Genomic DNA, 20309 nt, shown 5'->3' with positions numbered 1-20309 from the left:
CCTAATTTAATTTGAAGTAGTCATCACTGGAATCATAATGTTTTGGCATTTGCAGTGGTCTGCACTCACAGGGAGATGTCAAAGCTCAAAACAGTAGCCAACATACACTGCAAATTAGCCAAGTACTCTACAGGAGATTATCAAGAATCTCTGAGGCTTATTCTGGACAGAAGAAAGTAAAATAACCAAAATTATGATTTCTACTAGAGTAACTAAATCACGTATCACTCAGAAGAGACTGCTACAATTTCAATATACCTTGCTTGTGTACATAAATGTATGTATCTTTGCACATACATAGATATGTAGATATATGACAATGGCAGAAAAAGGAGGCAAGGAACAGTTAGCCATACTGATGTTGAAATTACTGCAATCCAGGATTCATAGAGCACTCGTAACTTGGTAATTTTTTACAACGCATCTGCAAAACCAGGCAGGCATGAGTGAATCATTTGTCATTCCTATTTGGAGCAATTTTTTATCCAGCTCACAGTTAAAAATAAATATTTTCCTGGCTATCCTTTTACCATTTTAGAATGGTGATATCTTAAAGAATTAGCAGGAAGTCTTGTTTGTAAAGTGGAGAGTCATATTCCCAAAAGCTGTGAACGAACCCAGCGTGGACCAGGAAACAGCTGAGTGTGCACTTCTAGTGCAGAGCCACGCAGGAGAATAATACACTAATATATAATTATCCTTAGAATTAATACCTAAGTTATGCTTTTGTATTTACTATAATTAGGACCAGTATATGAAGTTAGTGAAGTCATTACAAGTATTCTACATTTAGTCCATGAATTAACACCACAAAAGGATGATTGAGACCAAAGAAAGATTTCTAGAGAAGTAACATTTCTGATACTTGCCTCAGGCAAGACCTAAAGAACTGCAGCCTATCTGGCTTATCCAAAAGAAAACTAAGATGAAATAGCAAATTCCACAAATGCCAGCAGAAAAATAACAGATTTTGTGATATTTGTAATGTTTAAATGTTTGTAAAATATATTTTATGACAGGGTGGGATTCATCCAATCTATAATTTAAGGAGTTTTTAGTGTCAATATGTATCTCTGATCTCTTCATTTGGAGTCACTTTCCAGTTAATGAGCATTTCTGCTTATGCATTTGCACTCTGGAGCATCTTACTGAGATGTCTTTAAAGAAACCCATGCAGTTCAAATTAATGTCTGTACTGGGGGAAGGTTCTGTGGTTTGCATTGTCTTGGGATTGCTTTTATGCCTCAAAAATCCATAAATAACTACTGCTTTGTACCCCTTTGGAAGCTTCAGTAAGCAATCTTTTGCAGTCATTCTCTTTTTAATGACGCACATACACGGTTCTTGATATAAAGTGAAAAGTCACATATCTAAGATAACAGAGCCCTACAAGTCTGTTTGGTCCACTGCTCTCATCCATATGAATTTCTTATTTACCTGTGAAAGCTGTCAGCACATCAGAGTAAGTGCCTTAACATCTTACCTTGATTCAAACACCTTTTGACACATTTATGGTCTAAGTGGCAGACTCATCCTTCTTCAAGCAAAAGAGATGTCCACTACTTGACACCAGCATCAATACCAGCCGATAGCTAATCAAACATCTAGATAATCTTCCTCCCACAGGCCTTGGGATTGTTAAGTGCTGATATGAACAACTGAAAAGTTCTGAGTGTTTGCAAGGATTCCACTCCTAATCCACAACAATTGTGCTAGTCATGCAACAAGTCCTTTTTCTGAGGAAAATATAAGCTTCATTTTCCATTGTAATTGAAGTGCTATGGGTTACTTCAAGTACAGTGACTTTTCTCTGTCACTACAGTTACTGTGCTTCCTCCAAGGCTACTGGCTCTTGTAAACTAGCAAAGATTTCTCAGCAAATCCCCAACTAGAAAATAGTTGTACTTGACCCTCAGTATTTGCTACTGATTTAATAATTATTCTATTCAATGCTTTGCAATACCTACGCATATGCTTCAATACTGTCATTAGCAAAGCCAAAAGGTTTCACCATCAGTGGCAGTAGCACTCAAGATGTGCCTTTCTGTAGCACATCAGTCACATTTTAACCCCAAGGGGAAGGTAACAGCACCAAGGCATGTTAAGAAACTGCAGGGGCAACCACATTACAACATGCATGTAGCTGCAAACTCTAACTCAAAAAAAAACCCAATCAAAAACTGTTGAAGGCACACGCACTACCTACTTCACAGTAAAATGAGCTGAAGACAGAAATACACCTGAACGAGGCGATCTTAGCTGGACATGCCTTTTCTTTTCATAGTCTCTACTGTGTGAACCATCAAAGGAAACTGCAAACTTGAATGAAATTTTCTGAAGAGAAAAATGGCAAAATAAAATGCCTGAGATATCGCAACATATCAGAGTATCAACAAAAAATAGCAACTCTGCAAATCTGCAGAAGTTTTAACAGATACTGTTGTGCACAGTGCTATTGCTTGGAAAAAAAAAATCTGTCTGTTTTCTTTTAAAAACAGAAATCTCAAAAGCACAATTAACTACCCTGCTGGGAAAGATGGCACATATCCAAAAGAGCTTGCAGGTGAAGATTTTTCATGAAGGAAAGAATGTTATACATTTATATTTCTGCTCACACTGGCTGCTCTGTGAAGAGGAGCAGATCACTCCAACAATACAGCTCAAGTATAAGAATGTGGAGCAGCAGGAGCTGAGGCAGTTGAGTAATTCATCACTTGAGAGAGAAGCAAGACACGATTGCACTCTGTACTGGTTGGCACAAACTCTTCAACAATCTACTATGTGGAAAACAGACTGGCCTTTGTATTTTGTTTATGCCTTTACCAAGAGCACTGCTCTTAAAATACTTCAGTGATTTGAAAATAATGCCCTCAATCTAAAAGGCAGCTGCATAGCTGCAGAAATTAATGCATAATAAGCAGAATGTATCCCATGAAGGCCTAGCCAGGAAAATGTTGACTGAAATGTTTCTGTTCATTCAAACATATTCAAATTGAATTCTGCAAGGTTGTTGAGAAGTATTTAGTCTGAAGCAAGAGTTACATCTGAGCACAGACCCAACTTTGTCATACTTCTGGGCATTGCAATGCTTAATTTTCATGTGCAGAGACTGCACCACATCACAGAAATACAACTATAAATATATATGAAAAGTACTACTAAATGCTGTATCTGGATATTTAGTTAGCTACAACATACTTGCAGCTTTGTTAGATGAGATGCTGCAGCCTATGCAGCAATTAAGACAACAGCATCACCAATGCTGAATAACACAGTGAACTAATACACATGCGTCTCAACTTTATCTTCAAATAAAATGCTTGGCCATACCTCAGAAGCACGTCTATGAGTCAGATGAGGGGAGAAGCACATAGCAGGCACCTTGTGCTGCTCACCTGTAGCCAAATGGTATCCTGAGTGCTGAGTCCTACCAGATAGCACACTTCTCTGCTGCAGCTCAGCACGGCTCAGCACTCCTTCCAGTCCTGAACAAGACATGAATGACTGGAAGATCCTACACAAGGCTGTCTAATACCACAAGGTCGGAGAGTAAAAAGGAGCCTGCAATGTCACATTACAGCTGTGCTGCCCGCCCCACTGCCTCTCTGTCATTGTACTTGACAGACACTTTTCAAAGATGGTGATTGGAGGTACATGTGGCCTGCTCCCTCTCCACATCCCGAGGGCTCAGGAGAGAACTGTGCAGGAAACAGGCAGATTACTTCCAGCTGCTTCTTTCCCCAGGGAAAAGCACTGGATGAAGAATGGCACATAAGACATTACCTGATGTGCAGGCTTGATGCAGCTGCAGGTACCCTGTGCCAGCAGAAGAATAAGCAATGCTACCTGCCACTGCAGGAAACTGCACCTCCATCTCTCACTCTGCCAATGATAACTATAAATTAGAAACAGCAGAAGATTTCAGCCATTTTGAATGAAGACAAAAAGCATCAGGTACAACCAGCTGCTCCTGGGATCATGAGCTCTTTTGTACAGAACAATAAGCAGGGTAATGGTCATTCACTCTCTCAGCATGAGAACAACATGTGCCATGCCAAATAAGGGTTTATTGGTAAGGAAAGCATGACAATATGCACACAGAAAACAGGAACAATGTAACAAAGGTGGACCTTTCTCAAACGGAAAATGTGCATTAGTGCAACATGATGGACCTCTTCTCAGATACAAAACAGGTTTCAGAAATGAAAAATGTGTCTCAGTGACACTTGTCCCAGGGGGAGAAAAGCTACAGTAAGGTGCATTTTTAAGTGCAGAGGACAGAAATGCTATGAATGTTTGCTTGAAGCAGCAGGCATTGCTACAGGTTGAGCAGCACACTATTCTTCCACATTGCTACACAGTCAGATCTGGCTGATGAGAAGATTCACTTCTAAATCAAAACAAAAGCTTAAGCACAGTTTCTGTGAGGACTGGAACTATTACAATATGGTATTAAGCTAAGCACAGTGCCAACAGTATCCTGTAATCAGTAGATAATTTCTGAATAGTCAGTGAAAATAGACTAGGTCCTATGCTTCTGTATAATATATACAAGGACCTTATTTGATGTGGCTTTCATGATAGACACAACCTCAGAAGTACAAACTAGTACAGACCTCAATCAGGAACTGATGGATATACGCATCAAACAAGAATTCAAAGCAGAAAAGTATTTGAATCAAAAAATCATGCCAGTAGACCTAATGCTAAAATGCTGTGTTTTATTATAGCAAACATTTAGAAACCAATTGCACTGATGAGGTCAAAACCACAACACTGCTTCTGTGCATTAGTTCAGCCTAAGCTTCCAAATTAACCATGTTTTTCACCACGTTTACCACTGCACTGGGACTAATTATTTTCTACTAAGAAAATCACATTTTTCAATTCATTAAACATGGTAAGAAATCATTATTTTAAAACTGTTTGTAAGAACTGAAACAAGAAAAGTCACCGACCTCTAATAAGGCGAACAGTTTCCTCACAGATGCAGACACGGTATCTAGAATTGAATAAAGACAGGGTTCAGTTGTTTGCTCAGCTCTTAAGTTTTCAATTACCAGTTCTGTTAGAATTTGTTCTGCATATATACAACATTTTCTTACAAACAGTTTTTGCCAGATGTTTCCTGCAATTCACAAACATGTGAGTTTCCAGTTAGTCACTGTCTTGCAAAAAAAATAAGGCATATTAATAAAATCACCCCAAAATTAAAATCTAAAAGCCGAGCAAACTTGGATGGAGTCGTTTTTTCCTGAGCTATTATGGAATGCCTTTTAAAAATAAGCTTGAGTGCACATTTAGCTACTCTAAAGGTCATTAATACCTTATCAGAAAAACTTGATCCTGGAGCTCTCTCCTGAAGTACATTACACTGAGATGCCGGCTCAGATAAATGCCAGCATAACATCAAACTCCTGCATTTTCTAATATATTTCATTCTTCCCTTTATTGCATATCTTCTGATTCCTCCCTATATTAGTTTCCATCCAGCATATTCTATCATGTCCTTCTAGAGAGATTCAAAAATCTTTACTCAACTTCGAATTTGACTCTTTTTCCTAACTCTTCCCTGATTCAAAGCTTTAGACATTGTCAATCTATCTCCAAAAGTCCATTTCCTCTCTTAGCATTTGGGGTGTAATAATCTGTACTTCTAGATCAGGGGATCCAAGGTAGAAACAACACCGCACTGACACAATTTGCAATCTTTCAAACATTTCCAAGATCTAAAGCAATCCAAATGCCTTAGAAAATGTGTTATACTAGAGACTGTCCAAGGGAGGGCTATGAGGATGATTAAGGGACATTTATCTTAAAAGGAAAGGCTAGGAGACCTGGAGCTGTTTAGTTTGGAAAAAAAGATAACTGAGAGGAGATCTTATAGATGTTTACAAATATTTGCAGAGTGGGTGTCAAGAAAGTGCTAGCCTCTTTTCAGTGGCGTCCCCTGAGAGGACAAAGGGTAATAAACACAAACTGCAGCACACGAAGTTTCAACTCAGCATGATGAAAACCTTTACTGAAGAGTGATGAAGTACTGGTTGTGGAGTCTCCTTGAGACTTTCAAGACTTGTCTGGATGCACTCCTGTGTGACCTGCCTTAGGTGATCCTTCTTTGGAAGGTGGTTTGGACTTGATGATCTCCTGAGGTGCCTCGCATCCCTGCCATCCTACAATTCTATGATAGCACAGAGTACTCACTCCAGAAATATGCCACATAAATACATTTCCAGTTTACACAGATGCCTTATTTACTTTTGTAACTTGATCTCCTTTATATGAAGTACTTCTAAGCTGTGTTAAGAGCCAAAAGGAGAACGATTTAAGAATGTGAATGCAAACAAAAGAATTTATAGACACAGAAATTGATAATTCATGGGAGACACAGAAGACCCAAGCACTCAGGCTTCAAAGCTAGACTATTTTGTAGGTAGCTTAGTCAAGCTGTGCTCACTAGTCTGTTTCCCTTGTGCTCTGATTTATTGCAACACAAAATCAGATGTGCCCATCAGTGATTTGATGACTGTTTACAAGACTGTAAATGTAATCATTTCTCATAAGGCTTCAGTAAATTATGTAATTCTACTTCTTTACATGTGCTGTCAGTCTGTCAGAGAATCAAATTTCTTGTGGCACCTTATCTCCAAAAGTTCAATGTGCATTTTTCACAGTTGTCACTCTGATCAGAGAAGAAGAAAGGTAATGATTACTTCCCAGGTTCACCCTTTCTCTCTCTCACAAAGCAAGTAAGTGTATATGTTATGACACCGGAGTTTTATACTGCTATTGCTGACCTGGACAGAAGATAAGAATATTCCCCATCCGTAAAGAACATCCCCATTATTTCCTCCTCCTTGTAAAATATTCCTGAGAGCCTGTGGACAAAAATAACTTGAACTAATCTTACTGAGGGTCATATGTACAAAAGGACTTGCTTTGTCATGCCTAAAATTTAATCTACATTCACTCCATTGGTAAATTTGTATTTGCATGGTCATAAGTCTTAGTAAAGCCTGAAAACTGGTTTTCAAGTAACACATTTCAAGTTCATAAAATCATAGAATGTCAGGGGCTGGAAGGGACCTTGAAAGATCATCTGGTACAGCGCCCCTGCCAGAGCAGGATCACCTAGAGCAGATCACACTGGAATGCATCCAGACAGTTCTTGAATATCTCCAGAGACTCCACAACCTCCCTGGGCAGCCTGTTCCAGTGCTCTGTCACCCCCACAGTGAAAAAATTCTTCCTCAGGTTCATGTGGAACCTCCTGTGGCTCAGTTTCCACCCATCACCCCTTGTCCTGTCACTGGGCATCAACAAGAGCCTGGCTCCATCCTCTTGGCACTCACCCCCTACATGTTTAGAAACATGAATCAGGTCACCCTTAGTCTTCCCCTCTCCAAGCTAAAAAGCCCCAGCTCCCTCAATCTCTCCTCATAAGGAAGATGTTTGACTTCCTTAATAACTTTTGTGGCTCTGCGCTGGACCCTCTCAAGCAGCTCCCTGCCCTTCTTGAGCTGGGGAGCCCAGGACTAGACACAATACTCAAGATGAGGCCTCACCTCAGTAAAGGGGAAGGAGAAACTCCCTCGACCTGCTAACCACAGCCCTTCTAATACACTCCAGAATGGCATTGGCCTTCCTTGACACAAGAGCACACTGCTGGCTCATGGCCATCCTTCCATCCACCAGGACTCCCAAGTCCTTTTCTCCTCCACTGCTCTCCAGCAGGTCAGTCTCCAACCTATATTGATACATGGGATTGTTCTTTCCCAGGTGCACGACTCTACGCTTGCCCCTGTTGAACTTCATTAAATTCCTCCCTGCCCAACTCCTCAGCCTTATTCTCTCTGAAAGGCAGCACAACTCTCTGGTGTGGCAGCCACTCCACCCAGCTTGACGTCATCACCAAACTGGGTGATTTCATAAGAGTGGGGAGGTGGGTAACACCCAAATCATCACACCTTGTCTTCCTCTAAGGCCTCAGGGGTGTGGGGCTCCTGGGTATAGAGTTGTCATAAGTTGTAGGAAGTTCTTGGAATAACAATTTATTTTGTAGACCACAACATTATATATTTTGTCATTCTTCCAACACTTACTATGAACACTAACTGTTTTGCTTCAGTGGAAAATAAACTAGAACATCGAAAAAGCAAATTCAATGGTCCTGAATGGTTTTCAGAAATGGCAAGCACTTGAAGAACTTATTTCTTGTTAAAGCTTCTCCAGTTAACTATTCAATTTTCTAAAGTAAAGGCCTGAGAACTATTTCCTACTATATTTAGTGAAACACCCTAGCAGCACTATAATCTTTCTGTAACTTTATATATATTGTTTTTCAAGATCCATTTGTGTTACACCAGATTCTACACTTGCTGTTAATAGCTTTGCATTCATTTCTTTCAACTGAAAAGACTACTGTGCAATGGAGGAAGCAAAAAAAGGTCAGAAAAAAATCAACAGACATTAATTTTATCCTCAACAAGGTAAAACCTGGCTAGAGGTAAATTGCACTGAGTGTTAACACCTTCTTGCCCTTTCATCAGTAACTCTGGATGGTTCTATTCCATTACATGTATATCATCTCTGTATGTTTTAACCTTAGTAGCCTACATGTTATGAAAAAGCCTGTAGAACTCAGACAATCAGTAAGAAACAAACTATCAAACAAACTAGCCCAGACAGACTACAGACATCAGGGAATTAGAAATGTATTTTCCAAGTGTGAAAAACTAAAAGGCATAGAACTGTCTTATTTTGATTTAAAAATGGAGTACCTAGAATGAAAAGATTAAATAACCAAGAATACTCCTGGAAACTGCAAATTAAAGATGTTCATCCCTACAAGTTTAAAAGAGAGATTAATTTTTTTCTTCCTAATATATTTATCATAAGACCATCACAATTTTAAAACTAATCTACCAAGGAATTAAGTACATACAGAAACAGAGTGAAAGGAGAGGTAGAGGTCCCTCTACCTTAGTGCATTGACCTGGACAATGGCAAGCACTGGATGCTTATGGAAAGAACATAGGAAATGGCATGAAGGATCCTTGCTTTGCTGTACTCTACCCGACTTAAATGACAGAGAGAAAAACTACAACAGTAAAACCAAACACAGATTCAGAGCAATCTCAGTATGGAAGAGATCTGTAGGCCACGAATAAAATAGAGTATATTTTCCCTCTTTTACCCTCTCTAGAAAGATTTCCTTCTTATCTATTACAAAATCAGGCAACTACTGGCAGCTTGAATATGTTCAGGCAATCCCCAGGCAGGGAATTCAGTGATATCTTGGCGGATGTCCTGTCTTGTTCCTGGGTGGCAGGTTACACAGCTCAGACAACTCACTGCTCAGCACTTCCCTGCTTGCCAAGGGCACAGCAAATGAAATGAGGGAGATGGTCCAGCAGGATTCACTCCTGGTGATAAAATAAACTGTCCTCCACAGACGATTCTCAGAACCTTCACAATATGATCCTCTTTCATATTTAAGCAATGGCACTGGAAGCGTCATCATTTGTATCTACTGATATCTGAATCAAGCCTGAGCCTGATTTTTTTCATTTTATTAGGACAGACAGACAGTACTGCACCAGGATCCACAAAAATATTTGACTATTTCAGCTCACACCATAACAAAAACAGGTAGATACTTTGCAATTTTATCCCACTTTCCCCATTCAGTGGGCTGTAACAGATAATGAAGTTACATGCTTGAATCTCTACACATGAAAATTTATAGAAAATCACAGAGAATTTCAGATTATCTTTGCAAATCTAATTTCCCATCTTCAGCCTCAATCACAGTGTGAGGCAAAAGAGATGGCTGCGATGAAGAAAGCTTCCTGCTGAATTCAGTAATGCTGAAGCCACCATGAGTAGCTCTTGAAAAAAAAAAACACTTCCAGTCTTTTCTAATCAGAAGGACTCATCATCAGTTATACAACCAGGGACTGGATGTGCACACCAATGGCCAAAAAGGGTGATTTAGCCTCCACTCAGAGAAAATGTTTTTTGCAATACTCATTATCTATATGAATCCATTGTGGAGGGCACTGTAGGAATAGTATGTCAAGCAAAACATCATGCATTAAAAAAAAAAATGGAGAAAATAAGAACTTTACCAAAAAGAAAGAAAGAAATTATTATATCAGAAAGAAATTAGTATATCTATTACTTGCTTAAGAATGGCTCCTGGATAAGAACATAGTATGCAACATCCTGCATAAATACAAAATACAATACTTTCTGTACACATTAAGGAGTGTAGCTTTTCCAAGACCCAAAGACATAAAGTGCTGTTACCTATCTAGAGATATTAAAAGTTCAATTGAAAATCAATATGCTAGTTTGTTACACCAGAAATATTACCTTGGTGCTAATCATTAGATGAAGCTCTTCTAAAGGCATACATCATGTTCAGATTTAAGCTCTGACTCAGAAGGGTGGAGTTCCTCAGAGGTCAGAACTGGGACCAGTGTTACTCAATGTATTCATTAATGACCTGGATGAGGACATGGAGTGCTCTGCCAGCAAGTTTGGTGATGACATCAAGCTGGGTGGAGTGGCTGCCACACCAGAGAGTTGTGCTGCCTTTCAGAGAGACTTAGGCTGAGGAGTTGGGCAGGGAGGAATTTAATGAAGTTCAACAAGGGCAAGCGTAGAGTCGTGCACCTGGGAAAGAACAATCCCATGTATCAATATAGGTTGGAGACTGACCTGCTGGAGAGCAGTGGAGGAGAAAAGGACTTGGGAGTCCTGGTGGATGGAAGGATGGCCATGAGCCAGCAGTGTGCTCTTGTGTCAAGGAAGGCCAATGCCATTCTGGAGTGTATTAGAAGGGCTGTGGTTAGCAGGTCGAGGGAGTTTCTCCTTCCCCTTTACTGAGGTGAGGCCTCATTGTGGTGAATAGTCCTAAAGGGCATAAAATGGGCTTGAGCATATCCTGTTTTACTTACCTGCCTGTCTGCACTGCAGCCAGAGGCGGGAAAACAGGACAAAGAAACCCAGGCAGCCCAGTCTGGTTCAATCCGGTTGCCTGAGAGGGGTTTCATAAGGCCCACACCCCTGTTGCGTGCAGGGCGTATGTACGCACCCCCATTTTTGGAGGAGAACAGCCTGTGGGTTCTTCCTTTTTTGGGTCTACTTGGGTGATTGCCAGAGGTGATTGGGTGATTGTGTGGCCAAGGAGACCATTAGCCTCGGCCATTGTCCTATAAAAGGGGGTGAACAGGTGAATAAGCTGCTTGCGTGCTCGTTCCTTCCTCCCTCACCTGCCGCTTGCCTGCCTGCCACCTCAGCCACCTCAGCCACCTCAGCCGCCTCAGCCAACTCAGCCACCTCAGCCACCTCAGCCAACTCAGCCACCTCAGCCGCCTTAGCCGCCTCAGTCATCTCAGCCACCTCAGCTACTTCAGTCATCTCAGCCACCTCAGCCACCTCAGCTACTTCAGTCATCTCAGCCGCCTCAGCCGCCTCAGTCGCCTCAGCCGCCTCAGCCGCCTCAGCCGCCTCAGCCGCCTCAGCCGCCTTAGCCGCCTCAGTCATCTCAGCCACCTCAGCTACTTCAGTCATCTCAGCCACCTCAGCTACTTCAGTCATCTCAGCCGCCTCAGCCGCCTCAGCCGCCTCAGCCGCCTCAGCCGCCTCAGCCGTCCTCTCAGCTGCTTCAAGCCGCCTCAGTCACCTCAGCCAGCAGCTGATTCCACTTTGCAGCTCACATGGAATTCGCCACAGGCCTTCTGTTGAGTATTTTCCTGCTTATGTTTTGGGCCACAGACATTAGGACTAGTGAGTATCCTGAATTCATTGTTCAGGTTGCTAAAGGAATTTAGTTAACCTCACAAGCGGTGAATGAAGCCGCCAGACTCTCTATCAAAGGCATTTCTAAAACCTTTCACAATTCCATTGTACAGAGACATTCTGTGAAATAGTGCTGCTAGCTGCATCCAAGAACCTGTGTGGAGAGTTGTAAATAAGTTTGGGGGAATTATTTTGTGTATATTAATAAACTATTTAATAACTTTTAAATTAGCCTCATTGCATTTTACCCCAAACTCAGATTTCAACGGGCCCCTTCATAACACTCATCTTGACTATTGTGTCTAGTCCTGGGCTCCCCAGCTCAAGAAGGGCAGGGAGCTGTATGAGAGAGTCCAGTGCAGAGCCACAAAAGTTATTAAGGAAGTCAAACATCTTCCTCATGAGGAGAGATTGAGGGAGCTGGGGCTTTTTAGCTTGGAGAGGGGAAGACTAAGGGTGACCTGATTCATGTTTCTAAACATGTAGGGGGTGAGTGCCAAGAGGATGGAGCCAGGCTCTTGTTGATGCCCAGTGACAGGACAAGGGGTGATGGGTGGAAACTGAGCCACAAGAAGTTCCACGTGAACCTGAGGAAGAATTTTTTTCACTGTGAGGGTGACAGAGCACTGGAACAGGCTGCCCAGGGAGGTTGTGGAGTCTCTGGAGATATTCAAGAACTGTCTGGATGCATTCCAGTGTGATCTGCTCTAGGTGATCCTGCTCTGGCAGGGGCGCTGTACCAGATGATCTTTCAAGGTCCCTTCCAACCCCTGACATTTTATGATTTTATGATCTATGACTTCTGACATTTTCTAGTAGCTTTTGTAAGAGTTGTTAGTGATAATTTTCCTCCTTTCCATAAAGCCTTCCTCTGCACTTTTACCTAATCCTTTTTCTGCACTTTTACCTAATCCTTTTAAGTACTGTTTTCACGTTCCAACAAATGTGGCCTTTCCCTCAAGTCCTTCATGAAAAATAGCCTCAAGACAGCTGCCACAGTGATTATGTAGTTTAGCTCTTTCTGTAGTCAGTTATCACAACAGCTGGAAAGTCACACTTGCTTTTACCACTTACAATAGAAAATGAAACAAACAAACAAAAAGCTCAATAGAATGAATGAGATGCTATATTAAAAATATACATAAAAATTCTTCCATATCTTTTGAAGAAAAGTAAATCAGTTTAGGCATTACTACAGAACAGAAGCCAAAATTAGTATTTCTTGACTTAATAAGAGCACAGTTTCCACAGTGCCAGCAAGTATATAGCTGAAATACCATACAGGAGATATGACCCACACAAAAATGGTAAAAGAACAGGTGAGCTGGTGTGTCTTATCCAGCTTGGTGGCTTGAAAACAGAAACAGAGCAATATTTAAGAAATACTCTTTTTTTGTCTTCTCAGTTTACAGTCTGGGTAGTAATGTCAATATATATAAAAAATCATAGGTGCCACACAAGAAAGACACCAGCATGTATAAATTCATCTCGCATTGTTCCAAAATTGTAAATTAAATGCTTGGGTTAGATGCCAATTGAATTTTGCAACAGCTGTCTAACTTTAGTTCCCATCCTGTAAGTACTTTGTAATGCAAGCTCAGAGCTTCTTCTTTTTGTTCTCTTTTTTTTTTTTTTTTTTTTTTTTAATTCATATGTCAGGAAGCTGCTTTAGCAAATGCTAAAAAAGAAAACCAACACGTTGAAAAAGAAAACAATATCAAAACACAAAATATAGAACACAGAGACAGATGTCCACCATCTGTGATTCTTCCAGGAACGCTACAGAGGTGGTACTATGAAAGCCAAAGTAGTTTTTCCTAACAGACTATCCTGCAAACTTATTAGCACACTCTCCCAGCCCAATCCCAGCTCCAGAACAGGACAGGGGGGCAGCAGTCTAGAACTGCTGAGGCTGGAGACAGAACAGTCCAACAAGACATACCTTGCTTGGCTGCCCCTGCTTTTCTTCTTCCACAACACATTCCCCTCTGAATAGCTGCTCTGACTTTCCAGGAGGAGGCACATCTCCTGAAGATGGGCAGAGCCCTGACCTACCATAGAACAACATTTCTGTTTATCACTCTCAGACCCTAGAATAAAACCAAAGTGTAGCACATCACAAGTACAAGAAGATACCACCAGCAGCAGCCTGCAAATACAAATCATGCTCTAAAGGAGTGATTCAGGTAAAACCGGTTGTAGCAACAAAAAAAAAAAAGTAATGTGGAACTAGGAATCAATGAAGAAAGTGCAAATAAGCCAACTGTGCTAGAAAACTTGCAAAAATATCTCCAAGAGTACTTATGAGGAGGCAATTAGAGACTCCACTGCTAACATGAAACTTCTAGTGCCAGAGTGCCAGCGAGAATCATGATAACCTCACTCATCCGCCACTCCAGCTGTCCTTGAGAAGTATCAACACCATCAGTTGACCCAGAGCACAATGAAAGGGTGAATGTAACCCCAGAGAAGGGAACAGGTACTAACCTAACAGCTATATTTTGATTAGAATGTTAAGACTTGAGTTAGGCTACAAATAAGCTCCTAGCTCCACATACCATCCTCCACTCCTTTTCCTCTGTAAAAATGAAGATGACACCTGCAGCCTCAAGCTGAGTACCACAGCATTGCCCTGACCAAAGCTACTGCAACAGAGAGACTACACTTCCAGCTGCCACCACTGAGTTACTAGATGAAGCAATTCTTTAATTGGTCTGGTTAATCACATCGACACCTTACCATTTTCTGCTAGCTGCAGGCTGTTTCATTAGATATTGAGGTCTGCAAATAGACCTGCAAGCATTGGAGATCCAAATTCATGCATTTATACAGGCGAGTCCACTGCAAATTTGTGCCGTAAACAAGTCAACTTCAGTGTGCAAAGGAGAATGTTATCAACATGCTATGAGCCTCTGAATTGCTTTCTCCCCACTTCTTCTGGATTTAACTTGTGGTTGGAGCTGGAGTTACTGCTCTTGCAAGGAATTAAAATTGAGCGTAATTAGCCGTGCATTCATACTGGAGGAGTATCACAAAGCAGAGAGACAGATGTGGCTTATGTCTTATACATTACAAAAGTTCTCATTCTGAAAAGATTTACATATAAGGCATTCTATTCATGCACATAATCCTGCAGGACTGGGATCTTATTTAGTCTTTCTTCATAAACTTAGCTATACAAACAGATAATGCCTCCACTTCCAACCTCAAGCCATTCATTTTATATCATTGTTCTACCATAAACGTAACTCTAGTGTTGCTAAAAGGATTTCCAAAATATTGAATTATTACAATTATTAAAATAACACACACGATTTGCATTTGAACAGTATATTGTCTAGTCTAAAAACCAGAGTGGAGATCCTCTCCATGTATTAGCAAATCCCTAATTTATCACTATCAGGCAGTGACATTTACCCAGCAGAGAGCAGGAAACTGTTCAAAGCCTCTTTCATAAACCATTCTTTATGCAAGAGAAATCGATCCTGTCAAGGCCAAAGAGACCTGCCTGTGGCAAGCCAAGTATACTTAGGAATTTCTGCTGCTATAAATATTTTAAGAGGTTAAGAAAAAAGGAAAAACAAAGGCATTTGTATTTGACAATGTCATAAAGAAATAGTTCCTTCTTCTAAAGAATCTTCAAGTTGGTTTTGCTAATGTTGTTTCAGAAACCATGTGCTAACACAAACTTTAAGTCACCATCCTACCACACACTATAGCATTAGAAAACTTTAAAAATCTCATCCTTGTTATCTGCCTGTGGTGTGAGATCACAGGACCACAGGATAACTGTTAGGCATTGGAAGGGACCCAAAGAGATCATCGAGTCCAACCCCCCTGCCAGAGGAGCACCACACTATCTAGTTCAGGTCACAGAGGAATGCATTCAGATGGGCCTTGAAAATCTCCAGAGAAGGAGACTCCACGACCTCTCTGGGGAATCTGTTCCAGTGCTCTGTGACCCTTACAGTAAAGAAGTTCCCCCTTGTGCTGAAGTGGAACCTCCTGTGCTGCAGCTTATATTCATTGCTCCTTGTCCTATCACAGGGAGCAAGTGAGAAGAGTATGTCAACCCCTGTCCTGATACCTACCCCTCAGAGATATTTATAAACACATTTATTATAACCCCTTTCAGTCTTCTCTTCTTCAGATTAAAAAGCCTCGGGTCCCTCAGCCTCTCCTCATAAGGCACATGTTCCATCCTCGTAACCCTCCGTTGGACTCCCAATGCAGTACTTCAGCAAATGCCTCATCAAGGAACCAGATAGCAGCACTCTAAACTGCAAGACCATTCATTCCCATGTTAATGCTGATCAAATATTTTAAAAAAATCAACTATTTCATAGCTAGCCTCACCACCCACATACAACTGATCAACAGTTAAGCAACTAAATAAGCTTCCCTAAAAAGATACAGATAATTGAATGGCAACCAATATTTGGAAGGAATTAGTAAATTTTATTCCATATCAAGAAGTTCCCTCTATGCCATTCATTACTAAGTGATTTTTTTTTTCAGGCTCTGATGCCTGTACTGACACTTGTGCATCTTTAAACTGTTCACTGAAGGAGAAAACTGGATCATTAGTCCCTAGATTTTAGTGATTCAGGGAGCGTGTTTGGGCAGCACCTAGATTTTGCCTGTACACTAGACTTTAAGCATTAAGTGCAGCAGATTTTGTGGATTGTCCCTGTCCTAAGGACATCTAAGTTCAGTCCCAACCTCAAATGCCTCAAGACATTTGTGAATGAATAGATTTCATTTGCATAAAGAGTAACAGCCAGGCAAGTGAGAACACCTTGTATACTAAGCACATATATATATGAGAGCACATCAATAATCAGATGCTTTCAGTGAGGTGCAGCTCAGTGTGGTATTTCCAGTATTCACTGCACAAGACATTTCCCATTGAACACAGCAACCACTAGCTACCTAGTTAAGGCTTAATATGAAAAGTGCTTTCCTATTCCATACAAAGACCATCATGATGTGCAAAAATGTTTACTGACTCCCTCACTCTCATGTATTGTATCTCTACTATATTTGCTAAGAAGATAGTTTGAAAAAAAATGGCTGCAATAGAAGAATTTGCCAAAACAAAAAGCATCAAATCAAAAAGGTATGCCAGGGTGTACCACGCTCAAACAACTTATCAAGAGCTTCCAAGCTTTTGCCAAACATTTGAAAAATACTTCTGTTAGGGTAAGAAATAATCTTCTACCCTCAAGAATAGTGTTAGCAAAGTATATTCAAACTGCTGGTACAAACACCGTTCACCTCTGGACATGGAGATATTCAATCTTTCAACATGGAATTTGATAAAATCATTCCAAGAACTGCCAAAAGGTTCAGATTTAATTACCACAGAATCAAAAGAAAGAAGTATCGCAGAAAACTGTAACTTCTACATCATTTAAGTTTTCTGATTACTGATTTTTGGGAGTCAGAGGCAGCCTGCATTACCATCTAAACTCTAATTCATCTGGTCCAGAAGGAGTAATTCATTTCTACTCCAGAGAACATAAAACTGTCACCACTTCCAAGTATGTTCCACAGGTCTAGATTTACTGGGGAATGCAAGGAGCTGCATCTGCCCTTGCTTCTATCATGCAGAGCACAATTAAATTATGTGATTCTTCATTACAGAATTTTCAGCTAGTCACTGCATGCTCAAGAACTCAAAATAAATTTGGATTTAGTTCTACTTACAAAATGAGAAAGTGCATTGTATCTGCTGTTTGGTTGTTTGGGAACAATTAATTTTTAGACATGCCTTGGATAGAAATGGAGTAGGACCACCTTAAACTTCTGCCAGATAGCAGGATGATAAATAACACATTCAGTTGGAGAATTCATCTCTCTCCTGAAGTAACACAGTAAAAGCATCTAAATACGCATGTTTATTCTACCATATATAGATGTAGAACTATGAATAGCTTCCTAATAAAAACGTAGGTTCTAGACTAACTATACGCTGAAGGGACTGACTTGTGCCCCAGAATAAATTCTGTATCACTATAATACCTATCTTGCCTCAAAGAAAGGTACAGTTCTAATGGGTACAGATGGAAACGAAAAGTATGAGGGAGATGAAAGGCACTTTTAAACATTTTTTTTCTGCAGAGCTCACGGCCAGCATTACAGTTTGGCTAGACTGGAGGATGTGAGAAGGATGATAATATAAGAATTATTAACTTAATTATAGAACTAGAAATTTGAGAGGCTAACTGCTTAAGTTCTGATCATCTGTTGTTCTGTAACTTATTATAAACAGATTTCTCCATTGGCAAAAATAATTAAATCCCTGAATTTTAGGATTTTTCATGACCTCAATGACAAGAAAAAAAAGTAAGATAATCTCTCAGAGATATAAATGGCTCCCATGTCATGGAAAATAACATTAGGATTTAGGAAAACACTATGAGACCCTCCCCGATTAACATAATATATATGAAGTCAGATCGCCAAGAGCTCAGTGAGACCAAGGCTCTGGTAAGTTATCTGTATCACGTCAAGCAGCACACCACATCTCAGCCTGTGGGATGTTTCCATCCAGCCTGTAGCTTTTTTTTCCCCTGAACCAGATGTGAAGCAGCTATTTGAAAGGCAAACACAGCACAGTTAGACGTCCCTCTTGTGCTTGCAAATGGTGTCACACTGAGCAGCTGCTGCTTGCTCTGCCAGTGCATGAGAGGAGGCAAGGTTTTTTCTCCTGTCCAGATGCAGACTAGTACAACTCCACTGCTGCAACTGACAGTGCATCGTGAAAATTGGATCCAGCACAGCCTAAGCCATTTCAAAGTGCAGGGCTCACTATCCCCCAGTTTCATAGTCAGATGAAACCAAGACATGCAAATGATAAGTGGGAAGGAATGATGGCACAGAGTAGCATGACAGCGTGTTTGTGTACACACAACAAAGCACCTGTGATTCTGATTACAATACATCAGAATTTTGTAGCCTATGAATCACAAAACGCCAAGAAAAATTCCTACAAAGCAAACGACAGTAGGTAGCTTCTGTCTCACTCTTCTCCCTCACAAAGGAAGTACCTCCCAATGTCTTTCAGAAGCAAGTTCATAAATTATAACAATTATGCACAATTTATTACCACAATTTCTTATCTGTTTTTATTCTCTGTCACATACATTTTACTTTGTTGATGTCCTTTACTTTGCTGACAGCACCATGAATGCCCATATGAGGGAAGAAAGACAATTTAAACCACAGAGAACTCCCTGACCATCTACCAAGTCACAGAAAACAGTATTTCTCTTTGGATAAAGGGATACAAAATGAGAAATAACAAGCAGTAAATTCCTATTATTTTATTTTCTGACAAAAAAAAAAAAATCTTCATGCCATGAAAACTTACACTTACTATCATAAGACAGGCAGGAAGACAGATAAGTGATCCACCCCCTATTTAAAGAAGAACATGTTTGCTGCGGTGGTGCATCCTCAGAACCATTCTAGTTACTACAGCCATGGACTGCATGCCTTGTGCAGCACCTGCCAAGAAAGGAGCACTCTTAGAGAGTGCACCATACCTTGGTCTGGCTTGCTCAGACCAGCAACCTCTGATGGACAGACTACTTCTGGGCAAAGGACTTCCCTTCACCTCCACCTTAGGAGAACATCAGACTCAGTAAATGCATTGCCTCTTCTGTGGAAAACATTGTTGAGCCAGTCCCATTTACTGCACCAATTCTGTCCTTCTTGACAGTGAGCAAGCTAAATTCCTAGCCCCTATTCTAGTTTTCGTTACAGATATTTGAATACTTTTCTATGGTTGTAACAAGTTTCAAAGCGTCTTCTGGTGCTTAAACCTCATCAAAAATAAGAACTATGAAAAATCAATGTTGGTTTCATTATGTGATGCTATAAATTACTCGTCTAGTTATTTCTCAAAACCCTACCCCAATAAAGAAATTACTTATTCCATCTAGGCTCTGCTAAAAGCTTGCAAAGTAACAGTCTAATTCTGCTCTGGCTGAAGTCACTTAAAATTTCCATCAATTAAAATGGAAAGAGCACCCTGTACTAACTGTACTTCCATCATCTGACGTCAACAGTGACCATGTCCCTCTACATTTCCCCTTATTATATGAAGTCAGAGAAGGTCACTCATCTTTCTGTATCACAGAAGTACTGCAAGAACAGATGCATGTGGCTTAGGACACTCTTGTTTCTCTCAAGCATGGTGCTTTGAATCCTGCCCACTCCAGCATGGCCCTTGAGTGTATGACTGTTTTGCATTGTAGAATTGATAGATTATATGGTCCAACATTTATCACCTGCTTTTGTCCTCCCACACATCCGTTCTATAACTATATATTAGGTCTAAGCCTCAAAATCAAAGCTAACACCAACAAAAAGAAACATTTAACACCAATATCAAACCCTAGTTCTGCTAGTATCAAGGCTGAATTAAGCCTCACAGCTGGATGAACCATGCCTTGTAAACTTAAATGCATCCTGTAAGCTCCATCCTGGTCTAA

The 20309-nt window shown here is 40.5% G+C and overlaps 1 protein-coding gene across 4 annotated transcripts in view; it reads right to left on the bottom strand.

Annotated features, from left to right (window-relative positions):
* The window catches only part of CNTN1 (contactin 1), a 249327-nt gene that overhangs the window by 168255 nt on the left and 60763 nt on the right, over window positions 1-20309 (bottom strand). For all 4 annotated transcript variants that reach the window (XR_010302059.1, XM_064142186.1, XM_064142187.1 and 1 more), the window contains exon 2: window positions 4959-5002. The gene's annotated coding sequence lies outside the window, so the exon portion shown is untranslated. The remainder of the gene's footprint in view (window positions 1-4958; window positions 5003-20309) is intronic.

This window comes from Pogoniulus pusillus, chromosome 4 (genome assembly GCF_015220805.1).
Source record: "Pogoniulus pusillus isolate bPogPus1 chromosome 4, bPogPus1.pri, whole genome shotgun sequence".
NCBI classification, from domain to species: Eukaryota; Metazoa; Chordata; class Aves; order Piciformes; family Lybiidae; genus Pogoniulus; species Pogoniulus pusillus.
Note: the sequence above shows the minus strand (reverse complement) of the source record. Positions and strands in the feature narration are given on the sequence as shown.